Source organism: Tasmannia lanceolata, unplaced genomic scaffold (assembly GCF_043159265.1).
Source record: "Tasmannia lanceolata isolate RefF3 unplaced genomic scaffold, GAP_Taslan_0.1 ptg000012l, whole genome shotgun sequence".
Taxonomy (NCBI): Eukaryota; Viridiplantae; Streptophyta; class Magnoliopsida; order Canellales; family Winteraceae; genus Tasmannia; species Tasmannia lanceolata.
The window spans coordinates 17726519-17743524 of record NW_027518689.1 but is presented as its reverse complement, the minus strand read 5'-3'; the positions used below and the strand labels follow the sequence as shown (position 1 = coordinate 17743524).

The 17006-nt window shown below is 43.7% G+C and overlaps 1 pseudogene; it reads right to left on the bottom strand.

Moving 5' to 3' along the window:
* Positions 1 to 15068: 15068 nt before the first annotated feature.
* The window catches only part of LOC143888588 (U3 small nucleolar RNA-associated protein 20-like), a 137151-nt pseudogene continuing 135213 nt past the window's right edge, over positions 15069 to 17006 (bottom strand).

Sequence of the window (17006 nt, the reverse complement as noted above, 5' to 3'; positions counted from 1 at the left end):
CTTGTTCAAACCTACCAGAGACCTTAAGCCTCCAAAAGTGAGCAATGCAAAAAAAAGGGATTCTCAGACCCAGCCATCATGGTGATTGTCCTACTCTCTCCATACAAAAAAAAACTGTGCAACCTCAAGCCTTCATGAAATGAAACATCTTTTCTTCAACCATCATTGTCCTGCCTCCTTAAAACTCCTGTCATGGAAACACAATATACTAGGGGCATCTTTTATGACTCGCGTCATAAAAGATGTCAAGCACACAAAGGCAATCAGTAATAAGGCCTCCAGCAAGTAAGGATAAGAGGGGTACAAGCACATCTCAAGCCTAACCTCTAAACTCCTCAGTTGAGTCCTCTCTTCAGAAGAGTCAATTCTCTAAGAAAATCAGTTTCCCAAGCGGAGTCTAGAATTTGCTCGCGCAGCCTTCAATCCCCGGCAAAATCAGAAAAAATGGTCAATATCCAAATCCCTGCAAGTTATCTGAGTCCAATTCTCAGCAATATCACTGTCCTTCCAAGGCTCTTCGTGGTTTGTCAGGCAGGCACATCATGGACCCTTGCTCCCTGAATGGCTCTTCGTGATCTGTCCTTTAGGATATATCATGGACCCACTCTCCATGCTCATTTCATTCATCTCCATTACTTGTTATTCTTGTTGGGCTCTTCGTGGCTTATTGTCATGGACCCCAAATTTCATTCTAGGCTCTTCGTGGCTTATTGCCATAGACCTTAGATTCATTGCGTGGCTCTTCACGGTTTGTTGCCGTGGACCCTCGATTACTTCTTGGCTCTTCATGGTCTACCATTCAGGTATACTACGGACCCATGCTCCCCGATTGGCTCTTCGTGATATGTCCTTCCAGAAATATCATGGACCCACTATTCATAGTCATTCCATTCATATCTTTTACATGTCATTTGTTTCTGCATGTTGGGCTCTTCATGGCTTATTGTCATGGACCCCAAATTCAATGTTTGGCTCTTCACGGAGTATTGCCGTAGACCCTTGATTCCTTTCTGCTGGGCTCTTCATGGTTTCTTGCCATGGACCTTAGATTCATTGCGTGGCTCTTCACGGTTTGTTGCCGTGGACCCTCGATTACTTCTTGGCTCTTCATGGTCTACCATTCAGGTATACTACGGACCCATGCTCCCCGATTGGCTCTTCGTGATATGTCCTTCCAGAAATATCATGGACCCACTATTCATAGTCATTCCATTCATATCTTTTACATGTCATTTGTTTCTGCATGTTGGGCTCTTCATGGCTTATTGTCATGGACCCCAAATTCAATGTTTGGCTCTTCACGGAGTATTGCCGTGGACCCTTGATTCCTTTCTGCTGGGCTCTTCATGGTTTCTTGCCATGGACCTTAGATTCATTGCGTGGCTCTTCACGGTTTGTTGCCGTGGACCCTCGATTACTTCTTGGCTCTTCATGGTCTACCATTCAGGTATACTATGGACCCATGCTCCCCGATTGGCTCTTCGTGATATGTCCTTCCAGAAATATCATGGACCCACTATTCATAGTCATTCCATTCATATCTTTTACATATCATTTGTTTCTGCATGTTGGGCTCTTCATGGCTTATTGTCATGGACCCCAAATTCAATGTTTGGCTCTTCACGGAGTATTGCCGTGGACCCTAAATTCCTTTCTGCTGGGCTCTTCATGGTTTCTTGCCATGGACCCTAGATTCATTGCGTGGCTCTTCACGGCTGGTCACCGTGGACCCTCGATTACTTCTTGGCTCTTCATAGCTTATGGCTATGAACCCTTGATTCTCAGTTTTTATAATCCATTAATCACTCAATATCTTTCTTGCAAGGTTCTTCGTGGCTTATTACCACGGACCCCGGATTATGGCTTGGCTCTTCGCGGTTTGTTGCCGTGGACCCTCGATTTCTAGTTTCCTAAAAATAAAAAAATATAAATAAATTTCGTTCCGCGAGGCTCTTCGTGGCTTACTACCATGGACCCTCGATTCCCGTTTGCTTGGCTCTTCACGGTTCACCACCGTGGACCCTCGTTTTCTGCAAGGCTCTTCATGGCTTATTACCATGGACCCCTGATCAAAATTTTCATTCAACTGTTGTTCTTCCTTGTCTAATTTGGTGAAAAGCTGGACAACAACTCTCTCTAGTTATTTTGTTGTCAAGTCATGGTCCGTCGTTCCACAGTGTGCCGTCACCCAAGTGCGGAGTCAGGAATACCTGTGTGACCGATGTGTTACTCGAGTGTGACCGATGTGTTACTCGAGTTATTTCTCTGGTGGGAGGCTATCTCACCAATATGTTTTGAATGCTGAGTTATGTGTCCAGCATTTCACCAAATTAATATTAAGTCATGTTGAATGTGAAATTTTAAAACGAAAGTCTCTCTGAGAGCATCTTTGAGAGCATCAAGCCAATAATCAAAATCCTTTTCATTCAAAACCCCTGAGGCATCCCTTCCCTCCAATTCGAGTGAGACCCCTGAGACATCTATTCCCTCCACGAGTTCAATCTTTGTAAAATAAATTTTGGGCCAGTCAAAATGTGTTGTCTGTTCAGCTTTGACATTCGCGCGACAAGCACACTCTGCCAAAGAGGGGCATCTGTAGACACCCCATTTTGACAAGGCCCTAAACCCGCATATTCGAATAAAATCCCGAGGTCAGACGGAAAATGAATGAAATTAATCCGAGCAAAAGAGAATGTGGGGCCCGCTTGTGTGGGACCCGTTTGTGTGGGACCCGCCTGTGTGGGACCCGCTTTTGTGGGGCCCGCTTTTGTGGGGCCCGTTTGTGTGGGACCTGCTGATGTGGGGCCCGCTGATGTGGGGCCCGCTTGTGTGGGGCCCGCTGTTGTGGGACCCGCTTATGTGGTCAAAGAGAGAATAAGGACGGTCATCATTTTCTTCGTTTTTAAAAATGGGCGTAATGAGTAGTTTTGGTTTTCGTATGGCATCCGATGCCATTTGAAAATTGTTTTCTATTTTTTTATTTATTTTTTTGCAAAATTTAAGGGAATTAGGGGGGACAAGAGGGGGACAAAAGACTCTCATTTTCTCCCCTCATGATGACTCGTCATCATGGGTCTTCTGATCTCTCTCTCTCGCAGAAAAAAAAAGAAAACAAAAAAGAAAAAAAGAACGGGTGGGAAAACAGCAAGGGAAAAACCAGAGGAGAACCAGAGGAGGGAACCAGAGAGGAAAAAAAGAAAAACCAGAGGAAGAGAGAAAAAAAAAAAAAAGAGAAAAAAAGAAAAACCAGAGGAAGAAAAGAAAGGAAAAACCAGAGGAAAAAAGAGATAGGGAGAGGGAGAGAGAGGGAGATCTGCAGAGGGGAGAGAGAGAGGAGAGATCTGTAGAGAGAGAGAGAGAGAGAGAGAGAGAGTCTTCTCCTCCGGCAACCCAGCCGGAATCCGGCGAGGCCAAACCCATTTCCGACCGGCCATCCACCGATCACCACCACCTTCTCCGACATCCTTCCAACCAACCACCGGAGCTCCACCGGCATCCACATCTCCTCCACCCCACCTCCAGCGGGCCCCACCTCCAGCGGGTCCCACATCAGCGGGTCCCACATCAGCGGGCCCCACACAAGCACGACTCTGTCAACACCTTCCTGGATCTCTTGTGGCGTAAGTTCATTTTTTTTATTTTTTATTTTTTAATTATTCATTCTTTGCACTACATGGGTCCCACAGTGGGTCCCACAACGGGTCCCACAACAGTGGGTCCCACAGCAGTGGGTCCCACATTAGCGGGTCCCACATCAGCGGGTCCCACATCAACGGGTCCCACAACAGCGGGTCCCGCAGCGGGTCCCACAACAGCGGGTCCCACATCAACGGGTCCCACATCAACGGGTCCCACAGAGGGTCCCACATCCGTGGGTCCCACATCAGCGGGTCCCACATCAACGGGTCCCACAGAGGGTCCCACATCCGTGGGTCCCACAGCGGGTCCCACATCAGCGGGTCCCACATCAGCGGGTCCCACAACGGGTCCCAAAGCGGGTCCCACAGAGGGTCCCACATCCGCGGGTCCCACATCAGCGGGTCCCACAGCGGGTCCCACAACGGGTCCCACAACGGGTCCCGCAGCGGGTCCCACATCAACGAGTCCTACTATGAATAGTAGTTTTGAATAGTACTTATAAATAGTAATTATGAATAGTAGTTTTGAATAGTACTTATAAATAGTAATTATGAATAGTAGTTTTGAATAGTACCTATAAATAGTAATTATGAATAGTATTTTTGAATAGTAATCTTGTATAGTAATTATAAATAGTAATTATAACAGTCTTCAGCACAGGAGTCAGTCCTTCAGTCAGTCCAGGAGTTTTTCCTATCATCATAGGGGTTAGGATTCTGTCCATCCTCTCATCAAGTCGTGATCTTTACCCGCTCCTACAAGGTATAGGATGCTGTCCAACCCTTGCCGAGTTATTTTCCTGTTCGTTCCCCCGCAAAGCATAGGATGCTATCCAACCTTTGCGGGATTCCAGAAGTCTCCCTACCCGTATGATGATAGGATTTTATTCTCTGGTGTCAAAAAACAATAAAAACATTTCAAAAATACTTGAAAACAACAAAAACATTCCAAAAAACACTTGAAAATTCAAAAACATCTCAAAAACAATTCAAAATCCAAAAACATTTTAAAAATCAAAATTTCAAAAAAAATCTTGAGTCATGTGCAGAGTAGTTAGGAATTCTGGTCCGAACTACGGATGGCTTGATCCCTAGCTGAGGGGTACGTAGGCAGCTCAGGCGTGCTGCTGGCACCCTGAGTTCAGTCACCATTTTTAGACACCATTTTTACACCCTTTCACCATTTTCAGTCACCATTTTTTGTAAATATTTCTCACAACTTTCACCATTTTTCATAACTTCAAAACCTCCAAAAAATACAAAAAACTTCAAAACCTTTTCAAAAAGATCTTCCCCTAGATTTAGGAGTCTGTCCTAGATATTTAGGGTGTTTTAGAGTTAGGAGTCGGTCTTGATTTGTATTGATGTGGTGTGTCCTGTCGTGTGAGTGTCCCTAGAGTTAGGAGGCCTCGAGTCGATCGGTTAGACATTTAGTCGAACCGATGGCTAGACTAGGAAGCATATAGTCAACCCATGGTTTTCCTTAGAATGCACAGCCTAGATACACATAGGATATAGGGCCCACCTGCATTAGCTTAAGGCTAATCAACTTGCATTAGTTAGGGCATATAGAGTCCTAAAAATTACAATCCACTTGAATTTAAGCAATCGCACAAAAAGCTTTAAACATCAGTCGAGTCTAGTGGATCGAGTCTAGGATAGCGGTCCTAGAGGTTTAGGCATTGTAGTTTAGCATAGGACACCGAACTACGTTGGCTCTGATTCTTCCCGAGGCCGGGATACGTAGTGCAGCTAGGATGGATGGCCATTCTGGTCCGAGTCAAGTATTGCATTAGAGTCTAGGGTTTGTCGTGTCGGGTCGTGTGTCGAGTCGTGTTGTGTTGTGTGTTTTGCTGTGTTTTCTTATTTTTATGTACAGATCCTATACCTTTAGCTGTAACATGCATGTGCTTGTCCACCAGAACTTAGACACCAATTAGGCATGTCACTCATAACCTAGCTATTCTTAGGCGACATATCTTTCATTTCTTTTGTGTGTGCTTCTTATTCATCTCCGAGACATGCATGATTAGCTAGACGTTATCTCGGAGATATTCGTTCTCATTTCGCATGATTTTCGCCCAAAACTCTTCAAAATTAATAATAAATGGCATAAGAGACCAGGTGCTAGCACTTGGGCGAATTGGGGGCGCCTAATCCCTTCCTCATTCGTCATCAGGCACGAACCCTATTTTATATCTCTGGTTATCCGTTGCAACAGAGCACAGCATGGGATCCAGGGCCCACTTCCTTGGATGGCGACTCTTCTTTGTTTAAGGTACGCCTCGAATCTGGGCTAGTCCCCCGAATCGAGAGGTATCTCACTTTACATCGCCGCTCATGCTGTGAGGGGCACTCTTTCGAGAGTTCCTTGGCGGAGCTCTCCTTCACGTGGACGATCTAGAGAGACTCGCGCGGGGGCACGTCCTCCACGCCCGTCCCGGATCTGGTTCCACAGTTTTCTATGGAAAATTTGTGTCAAAGTTGTTCCCATGGATAGCAGGCTCAATATATTCATTCCCACCTCATCTATGGATGTACACTTGTTGCGTCGTGCCTAAGGAAGAAGAGCTGGATCATGTTTTTATTGAGAGTGATTTCGGAAAATTTCTATAGGTTCATTTTGCCAACATTCTACAGGTTCCAATTATACGCAACCAGTTTATATGTATCAAGATTCTACAATGGTTTGAAATATCAAAGAGGAAAAGAAATCCAGATTATGGTTTTACCTTAAAAGTTATCTCATCCCTAATAACTTGGGAGATTTGGAGGGAGCGACGTAAACTATGTATGGAGGGAATCGCCATGCCTATTAATATATAATAACAGGAGAAATATTGATATGGTGTAAGATGTTATCTAAATCATTCACGCTGTCCCTAGAGTGCTATCATTGGAAATGGCGTTAAGTGCTATAGGGATTATTCCTAAAATGGTAAATTTTCCCAAGATGTTGAAAGTAGTGTGGGTTAAAGCGAGGCAAGGAGAGGTAAAAGCTAAATACTGATGACGCATCTAGAGGGAGTCCCGGAAATTCTAGTGGTGGAGGAGTTATTAGAAATGATATGTGTAAGATGATCTTTGCCTTTTCACATTATTAGGATGTCGGCACTAGCCTACAAGCGGAAGCGAGAAGTATGCTTGACGGACATAGGTATTGCAAGACCCTGGGAGTTTCTAAATTTTGGCTTGAATCAAATAGTAAAGTTCTAATAGATGAAGGATCCACCATGGTCTATTTTATATTACTGGAAGGAACATCAAGATCTTCTTTTGGATACTAAGCCAAAGATATTTCATCAATATAGGGAGGCTAACCAGGTAGCTGACTCCCTAGCGAATTTTGCTTGTGAAAATAAAGGTAATAGCATGTTCTATCAATGAAGAGACCTCTCTAGATTGGCTAGGGGTGCTATGAGGTGTGATTTTCTAGGTATTCCTAGCATTCAAATTATGTAGGGTTTTTATTTTCTGTTTGTTGTGTTTGAGATAAGGTGCTATGTCCCCCACATGTACTTTTACATTCATCAATAAAATGTATGGTGCTGACCGAGTTAAAAAAACTTTTGGTATTCCCTTCTCCTCGAACCACCTCATTATGGTTTCTTAATTCTTGTTTCTCTTATCCCCTTCTCTCTCCTTAGGAGCCTTCTCTCTAGGAGCTCTCTGGATCATATCTTCCTCTCTCCTTGGGTGCTCTAGGGATCAGATCTCCCAACAAGACATGCATTTCAGATGTCCGTCCTGCACTCTCCATCCGTTTTCATTCTTGCCTTCTGGAAAGTTTCAGATCTACCCTTCTTCTTTGTTGCCTTCATTGGTGGGTTTGATGATGGGATGATCTTGATTTCTGATATGTTTTTCGTTTTTTTTTTTTTTTGGGTGGTGGTGGTCGTAGTGGTGTAAGTGGATGTGGCGGAGAGTTGGATTTTATTGGCCGAAAGAGAGATGTAATTAGTTATACTAAGTTTGTAGTGATCTTTCTCTTCTTCTTTTTTCTTTTTTTTTTGGAGAGGTTTCTGTGAATTTGTTGTGGAATAGATGTTACTGTCAAAATCCAGTCTTCATAGAGTTTGGGATTAAAAGGGTTTTATGAATCTGCGACATCAAGATATTGGTCAAATTGAAACCCTAATCTTCAAGATTGTAAGATTCATAGAAAACAAATTGTACAAGACATATAGAAAATTAACATCCACAAAAATCTATGCTTCTAGCTTGAAATCAGTTGGTTTACACCCCAGATACTGAGGCATTCAAGTATAAAAAAAGAAGCATGGGAAGGACAAAAGATTAAGAAATTCCTGAAGTGGACAAATCTTTATGTTTACCAAATGCAATGTATCAGGCATGCAAAAACCTTCTTTCTCCCAAGCAAAAGAAAAAAATTTAAGAACGGGAGAAAAAATATGGGAAATGTGCTACATGGATTAAGCTCTCATTTAACAAAGATTTTTACATGGTGAATGCAAGTGCAGCTGCACTGACAAAAAAGAACAATGAAGCCCACATGAATGGATGATCTAAATCATTCATGGGCTGGTCCCGCCGCCGTAGATTTGAAATGTCTAAAAAATGGGCCCCGGAGGATGATACTAACCCTTCGATTTTTCGATGTATGGTGTAAAAATCTCCACAAATCAAAGGGATAGGATCATTTTATGTAGCTATTTTTTGGTGTGCAGCATAGATACCGTAGAAACCAACACATGAATGGTTCAGATCATCCATACTTGTGGGCCCCGCTGGAACTTTTGCTGTGAGTGCACCATATAAAAACTCCAATTAACACGGGCACCAGATTAGAGTTGGCAACATTAGTGGTAGATAGGGTCAGACTTTCAGTTTCAATCAAAATTCTGATCAACACAACAACAGAGAAAAAAATAGTGATATAATAATGATAGGAAATAGGGCTGCAAGAGGGTCGGGTTTTTCAAAACCCTAGCCCAACCCTGGATCCCATTATCTCGGCCCTGACCCGCCCTGACCCTAAGTCAGGGCCGGAAAACCTCAACCCATTACCCGCGCTACAGGGTATTGTGCTGGCCCCTGGCCCGCCCTGATTGGCCCTGATTGGGTAGGGCCAGCCCGGCCCGGCCCTAATTGACCCTAGTTCAAATACCTGTTAAGAGTGCCAAAAATAAAGCAACCACTTATCATATGGAACAAAATGATCAATAAACAGAGAAAGGGAACAAAATAATTCAACAACATGCGGGCAACAGAGACAATTAATAATTATAATCTAAAGAAACATCAATCCAAGATAATAGAAAACATTAGCAAAAGAAACATGCACAAATGGTTCAATTCTATAATAGAAAACAGAAGAAAAGGTTCTCTATTGATTCAAACGCTGTACCTATGGGATAGGGATAGAGGAAGAGGAAAAAACCCGAAGATTTCACATAGTACTTTTGATCGAAAAATAAATCAGATTGATTTCGTACCCTTCGCTCGATGAGAAAATGGATCCTTCAGAGACTACGAGTGTAATAGGAGCATCCGTCGACAAAAGGATCACCCTAAGATGATCATCTCATGGCTATTGAGAACGAATCAAATCACACATAGCCCCTCGCAAGTTGCCGCAGCTTGGCCTAAGACTCGAACGCACAGTGGATGGCGCGATGCTCCTTTGATTCCTGCTTAAGGTGCTACATGTAGGCTGACGCTGCGAGTAAGATAGTAGTGTAAGGTATGGGTGGGGCCCTCTTACGTGGCATTCTTCTCAAAGCAATCAAAAGTGATTGATATTGGTGAATCTTACGCTCAGGGATCCCAGATAATGGAACCCTAGGAGAGCCGCCGACTCCAACTATCGTCCATGTACGATCCATACTAGATCTGACCAACTGCCCATCCTACCTCCTCTACGTTCTTGACAGCCCGTGGCTACGAACCCTTTATCACTCCGGGATCAACTAAAGCACCAGCAAGATAAAGTGATTCTAATAAGTTGAGTTAAGTTCCTCTTTTTGTCTTGGCTTGGCTCATCCTATGTCGCTTGCTATCAACCCATATATCAATATGCATGGATCATACCTTTCGTTCCACTTCCAGTTACTATGTCAATAGGATTGGGACTTCTGCTTGTTCCGACTGCAACAAAAAATCTTCGTCGTATGTGGGCTTTTCCCAGTGTTTTATTGCTAAGTAGCCGTTTTACGACCTGACTTTTTTGGAGGGTCGGCGGGACATGGGAGCCTTAGCTCATGCATCGGTTTACCGAAATCACCCCCACTTCCTTCTATTCAAAAGGCGAGCAGCCCTCAAACTAATAGGCCCCGATCATGATTTTCCTACCCCCATAGGTAAAGGAAAGGTCCTTCCCTTTTGGGCCGGTTGTGGGCGAGGAGGGATTCGAACCCCCGACACCGTGGCAATTCCAGCCCAAATATCTATGGAATAGGTTGTTGCTAGGATTCTATACGTGTAAATGTAGAATGAAAATGAATTCATTGATCATTCCATATAAGTCAATTAAGATATTGTATGAAAGTATGATTCCTTCTATTCTGGCCATGTTCTATTTGGGGGAATAAAATAGAGATTGTCTCTCGGAGAGATGGCCGAGTGGTTGATAGCCCCGGTCTTGAAAACCGGTATAGTTCTTTGTTCGAGGAATCCTTCATCAGTGGTTGTGAATGACTGACTTTTTCAATCTTTTCGACCTTGGTTCCGTAGGAGCAAGTCAGAAAGATTGAGAAATAGAACCATCTGATTTGATTCGTTCTCAATAGCCATGCTTCTGGCGGTTAGCTTCTAGTCTGTAGGCATTCTGGGCTGGAAGGAGGCAAGCAAATGAAGGGAGGCATTACGGGCCGACTACAAGACTACGACTACAAGAAGCAAAGCTTCGTAGACTCGTTCCGCAGTCTCAGTCCGCCAAGGCAATTGCTGTTATGCTCGGAACCATAGTACTCGCAGTTATACTCACTAACGCAGCGGCTAAGTCTTGATAAAAAGGTTTTTTCGTTAGGAAGGTACCCCCTATGGTCTGAAAATGGGGATTTTGGTTGGACTTTTTCTTTTCTATTCTATGAGTTAGCTGCCCTACATTCCGGGCTGCTTTAGTGCTCCCTCAAACAGGTATCATCGAGGAACCACTACTAATATAAGAGAGAGTGACCAGCAAGCGAACTTCAACTTAACCACTAGAAGGCAACCAACCGTAGACATATCAGTTGAAAAAAGAATAGGAAAATTCCTGGATCACCCGGTAAGAATGTGGAGAAGAACCAAAACAGAATGGTTCCGCCTACTCAAAACTAAGAGGGGACAGGAATCACACAAGGGTAGATTGATACAATAGAAACCTCTGGTAAAATGCCCGCCCGTCACGTCACCCAACAGATAAAGTATATTACATAGTCCGTTTTAGGGATTGGCGACTTCCCCATTCAGTGACTTTGGCACTTGCTACGCTTCCTCCTTGTCGGCCTTTGGAAATGGTCAATCAGTTCCTTGCCTTCCCCAGCGTCGAAGGTGCGTAGCGCACTATTCGCTTTCAGTAAAGTAGTGTACACCGCCAACAAAGACAAGCAATACAGGGTCTTCAAGGAAGAGCGAATGGGATTAGATACCCCAGTAGTCCCAGCTGTAAACGATGGATACTAGGCGCTGTGCGTATCGACCCGTGCAGTGCTGTAGCTAACGCGTTATGTATCCCGCCTGGGGAGTACGTTCGCAAGAATGAAACGACCGGAACGGACTAACTAGTCTCAACTAGCACCGGCAGTCCGGCAGTCAGTCCTTAATTCCCTAAGTCCGTCAGTCTGGAAGTCAGGAGTGAAGTGAGGCGACCGTTAGGGAGGGAGACGAAGGGACGAGTGGTACCTCAACCAGCCACAGCCGCATTAGCAGTTCGCGTGAAATCAGACTAAACCAAGGTCGGAGAGGCCCCACGGAGCGGTAGTAATTGAGATGCCTTCAATTCAAACAAGAGATGACCGAAAATAGGCATTATTTTGAACATCTCAAATGATAAGATAAATAGGATGCTTGTTAGGACTAGGGGCTCGCCCTTCCGTCTTTCTTTCTCTAAAACGAGAAGGGCATATATATAAATAATGTTTTTGATTAGACTGTTTCGGACGCGGCCCCCAAGCACGCGAGCGCGAAAGGAGAGGTTTCCTTATCCGAACGGGCGTGACCAACCATACCGGTTGAGTCGTTGCGTTCGGTCCCTCGCCCGAGGAACCTCACTTCACTGCCTCAATGATGGCGTTTCTGATCTCATCTGTATTCCGATCGAAGAAACGAAGTTTCATTCTTAGGAAAAGAAGGCCATGGTCGAATAGGGCATGTAAAACGCCCTCAGAAAGGGAATCAGTTTCACATGCCTTGGGATCCACCGAAGAAGACCCTTCCTTTTGTTCGGAAGAAAAGGAGGATCCGGACAAACTAGATGAAACGGAAGAGATCCGAGTGAATGGAAAGGAAAAACTTATGTTCAGTACGGATTCTTATAGTACCGTTCGGGGAGTCGATAAGCTAAGAGATCAGAACGTATATCATCAATAAGATTGTCAGATATCTAGATACATATGACAACGGAATTAGAGCAGAATTTCCGCGAGCCCGCAATGAATAGGGAAGGTATAGTAATACTATGAATAACCCAGTATCGAATACTGGTGATAATATCAGGAAAAGAACGTTCTCCCGTGCTTCCAGACATGCTGAGCTCCACATATTCTTGTACAGTCAAAGGGGGATCGACACCCTTTTTTTTAGAATGAGTCCGTTTGTTCGCGCAAGTGTTTTTGCTTCCTGCGCTGGCTTGGCTCTTCGACCAAGGAGGCATTCTGGTAGGAAGGCCGAAAGGAATAGCTTATTGCCTGCTCGGTTTAAAAGTCCTGAAAAGGAAGAGCTTCTTTCTTAACCCAAGCGAATATCGGATATCGGATCTAGAGTACACACGCGATCACAGAATTGAGTTAACCAACCAACCCAACCCCAATTCAGAGTAAGGGTAAGGAGTTCTCTTTTTTCCCTTAAGGAAAGATTTAAAACTCCCCCCTATTAGTAAGGGGGCCTACCTATCTATCTCTTCTGGAGATACATCGATCCATGTCGGAGAAATCTCTGGATTCATTGGTAAATGTGGTCCAGTCTAGTCTATCCTTTGTCATTCAATAGGGTCCAGGCACAAACCGAAGAAGGAGTCTTAATTGGAATGAAGACGATCATAAGCTTCCCTAAAGGAGTTAAAAGGGCTCCTAGAATATGGCGCCCTTGTGGCAATCTATTTGATTGTATCGAAAGGCCCAATGAATTGGGATTTCGACACAGTGATATCAGCGGACATTGTTGGGTGCTTCAATCACATCCCCCACGCCGGAATGACCCAAGCCCTGGAAAGTTTATTTAACGAAGTTCCTACGGGACACGAACTCTCCAAGAGGTACGGGCACGCCATTGCCAAGTTCTACGATGAGAGAAAGAGAAGATGGGATGGGACTAGTTAGCTACTCCCCGGGCCCTACTTACTTAAAGCTTCTCTCCTCCAGGAGGCAAGGGATTGTTGCTTCCACAGCTGTCTCCACTCGGTCAAATGCATCAGGATAAGGTTGCTTAATCATTCCGGCTATTCGCCTAACTATGGCTAATGATTCATTCTCTTTCATCCAAGACTACTTCGAGATGGGGTGGGCAACAGAAAGCTCCAATTCTCTGAAGGAATAATGATTCCCGTGCCTTTCTCTCTTTTAGGTTCCCCAATTGTTCGAAATGCTTCAAAACTAAACAGGTAAGGGGGATAGAGCACAAGAAAGCGCAACTACAGCCTCATCTCATAGGACGAAGCCGGGCAAAGCGCTGTTTCGGTGCGGGCCGCGAGAGCGGTACCAAATCGAGGCAAACTCTGAATACTAGATATGACCCCAAAATAACAGGGGTCAAGGTCGGCTAGTGAGACTATGGGGGATAAGCTGCCTCACTTCTCTTCAGCAGCGGTTTAGTCGTTCAGTTCGGTCCCTCTCTCCAGAGGGCCCTCACTTCACTCACTTAGACTTCTCTCTAGAAGAGGAGATCGTTCCGTTCGGTCCCTAATCTTAGGGACCAACCACCCATCAGGGAAGATCTTTCTTTAATGAAAAGTTTTCTATTTTCTATTTAGAATTGATTGGTCAACCCGTCAATTTTGGATCCAATTCTGGATTTTCCTTGGGAGGTATCGGGAAGGAATTGGAATGTAATAATATTGATTCATACAGAAGAAAAGGTTCTCTATTGATTCAAACGCTGTACCTATGGGATAGGGATAGAGGAAGAGGAAAAAACCCGAAGGTGTTCTATTTGCCAGTAGCTCACGTTTGATACTTGATAAAGCAAATCTTGGTTTTCGTTTCCCTTGTGACGGACCTGGAAGAGGGGGGACATGCCAAGTATCTGCCTGGGATCATGTCTTCCACCCGGGCTTTTCATTCTGTTTTATAGAGACCCGAGCGGCCTCGTGCCTACAGTGCCTCTTCCAAGTGTCGAACCGGGTCTTTAGACAAAGAAACCCACCCCAAGATCATCAAAGAGAAAGTTAGGACTTAGGAGCCCTCGCCCCCCCCTAGTGAGGGACCCCATGCATAGTCATGGCTCAGTTTGTTTAGTGTTCAGTATCCCCCTTACTTCTAATTTTATGCGCCTTTAGAGCTCACGTCTTCCTCCTATAAAGGAATAGGATTGGTTATTCCTCTCAAGCGGCGAGGCCTGTATTCTCAATCGGCGAAGCCTCACTTCTCTTCAGCAGCGCTAAGTTATAGAGGAATTCCTGAACCCAAGAATTCAAAATGAGAAGTTCTTCATTACCCAGAATAGAATAACCGCTTAGAATAGCGAAACAGATTATATTTGCCGGGTCGGGCCGGGTCAGGGTACCCGAGGCATTAACCCAAAACCTGCCCGACCTGAGTCAGGGTCAAAAAAAAATGAACCCTGACCTACCCTCAGGGTTAGAAAATCCAGCCCTGACCCTGTTCGGGCTCAGGGTGGGTCAGGGCTGACAGGGCCAAACTTGCAACCCTAATAGGAAACATCTCAATCTTCTCATCATGATCCATTATGATATAACTGATACCAATCATCTAACAGAAGCAGAACACATGTTTTTCAATTCAAAAATACCTTCCGATGAGTTAAAAAATCATCAATCATATAATGATATCAACTGTCTTACACAGACAGAATATATAATATATGGTTTTCTACAGTTTCCCTACAAAATCACATCTAGAGATAATTATGATCAAAAAATTCCTGATCGCCCACCCTTTAAAATTGTATTTGAGGCGATCAGGAAACCATCCCATGACCAGCTGCTTCAACTAGAAACTAAAAATACCTAACTAAAACAGAAAAGCAAGGTTAGAACTTTACAAACTGTACACTCTTGAATCTTTTGCCCACGGGGGCGAAGATGCAGTATCTTTACCGTTTCCACATCTTCATTGTCATTATTTTCCTCCGCTTGTTAGCCTTGTGTTTGGCTGCCATTCTCAGCTTTCTCTTGGCATCACGGACGGGATCAATGGCAGCAATGAGCTTTTCTTCTTGTCTCCTCTTGTCTCTTTTAGCCTTGAGATTCTTTCTGATCAGATTATAAACTTGAACAAACTTCTCAACGCCTAATATTCCACATATACTACCACGAACCTCTTCTGCTAATTGTTTAACTCCATCTGAATAAGACCCAAAATTGTCAGGAAGCATATCCAATGCAGACAGACTACGCAATAATAATTTTAATAATCTTCACCATATCAGAATTTAAATCTTTAAACACAGGAAAAAAAAGGGCGGCCCAGTGCACAAGGCTCCTGCCATTGCAGGGATTGGGGTGGGCTAGATGTACGCAGCCTTACCGCTACTTTGCAGAGAGGCTGTTTCCGTGACTCGAACCTGTGACCACCAGGTCACAATGGAGCAACTTTACCATTGCGCCAAGGCTCGCCCTCTCTTTAAACACACGGAAATAACTACAAAAATGGATACAGGTGGGTCACAGAGAGTTTTATGGTATATGCATACTTTCTACAAAGAATAATACTGGGAAGCAATTAGTGCAAAATTATGTGTGGTCCACCAGTTTGGTGATCCAAAACATTCATCTGATGGGGCGTACAATAAATAGGTCAAACACAAAAAATCTCATGCATTGTACAATCCTAACACTCCATTTTTTTCAAGAGTATCTTTTTTTTAAACATTTCTAGGCCGTCCATTTTACACCCCACAATCATAATGGCTAGGATAATGGAGAAACATTTTGGCTTGCAGCCTATCTATGGAGGAATCAACAAATAAACTGGTAAAATAACTGACAAGGACTACCGGCAATAACTTTCCCTGCAAATCCATCGCATACTTTATATAACGATACCAGCATATCCATTGCATAGTCATGGCAACCTTCCGAACCCATCTGTGATGAGATCATTCTGAAGCAATTGAAGACAACCTTCATCTGCACCCATTATACGGTATAAAATTAAACATGCAAATGTTTTCACATATGAGCATGGCACACATGTTTTAAAATTTCACAAAATAAGTATGCAGAAAACATTTGTGAGGTACTATCCAGTCAACGTGTCCGAATGGATTTCTAACAATTTTAAATAGCCCTGTAATAAAGGAACTTAATTCTCAAACCCCCAATATACATACCTGAGTATTCTCCATTTGAAGTGCCAACCTTCCCATTCTTTTAAGCAATAGTGCAACTAGGAATGACCCGAGGTCCTCACTATTGTCGTCTTCATTTTGTTCCTTAAGTATGGAGGTGCCAGTCACATCACTACTGGTAAGAGATTGGAGCATGCTACTTCGCTTCCTTGAACCAAGCAATTCCAAAGAATTACGAAAATGATGATTTTCACTTGGATGAAGATTAGAGAAAAACTCATGGCAGTCTCTGAATTTTCTTTGTTTTGCAAAAGAATGCAGACCACATATTGCAAACACTAAATTTTGTGTGATGAGATTGCCTGCCACATCATCAATTGACTGTGCTTTAAGTTGGCAGCATAGTGAAACTGATATTGCAAATAATCTACTTGGCTTCATCATTAACAAAGTTCCTAGGTTCAGTTTTTGTTGATCCAATCTGCTAGCCTCTGATACAGTCGCAAAATAAAACGCAACAAGCTGGTTGGATACGTTACGTAGCCACAAGTGAGGATACAACAGGAATTTACAGATTGCTTCCCATATCTCCTGGAAAAAATAATACAACAAAGCAATGCATCAGCCAGAAAAGAGCATCCATTTCCATCAAAATAGCTAATTAAGGCAAAGCTAATCTTGCAGCTCTTCAGAGATCAGAAAAATGAAAAATGAAGCATAGTGAAAGCAAATATATTTTCA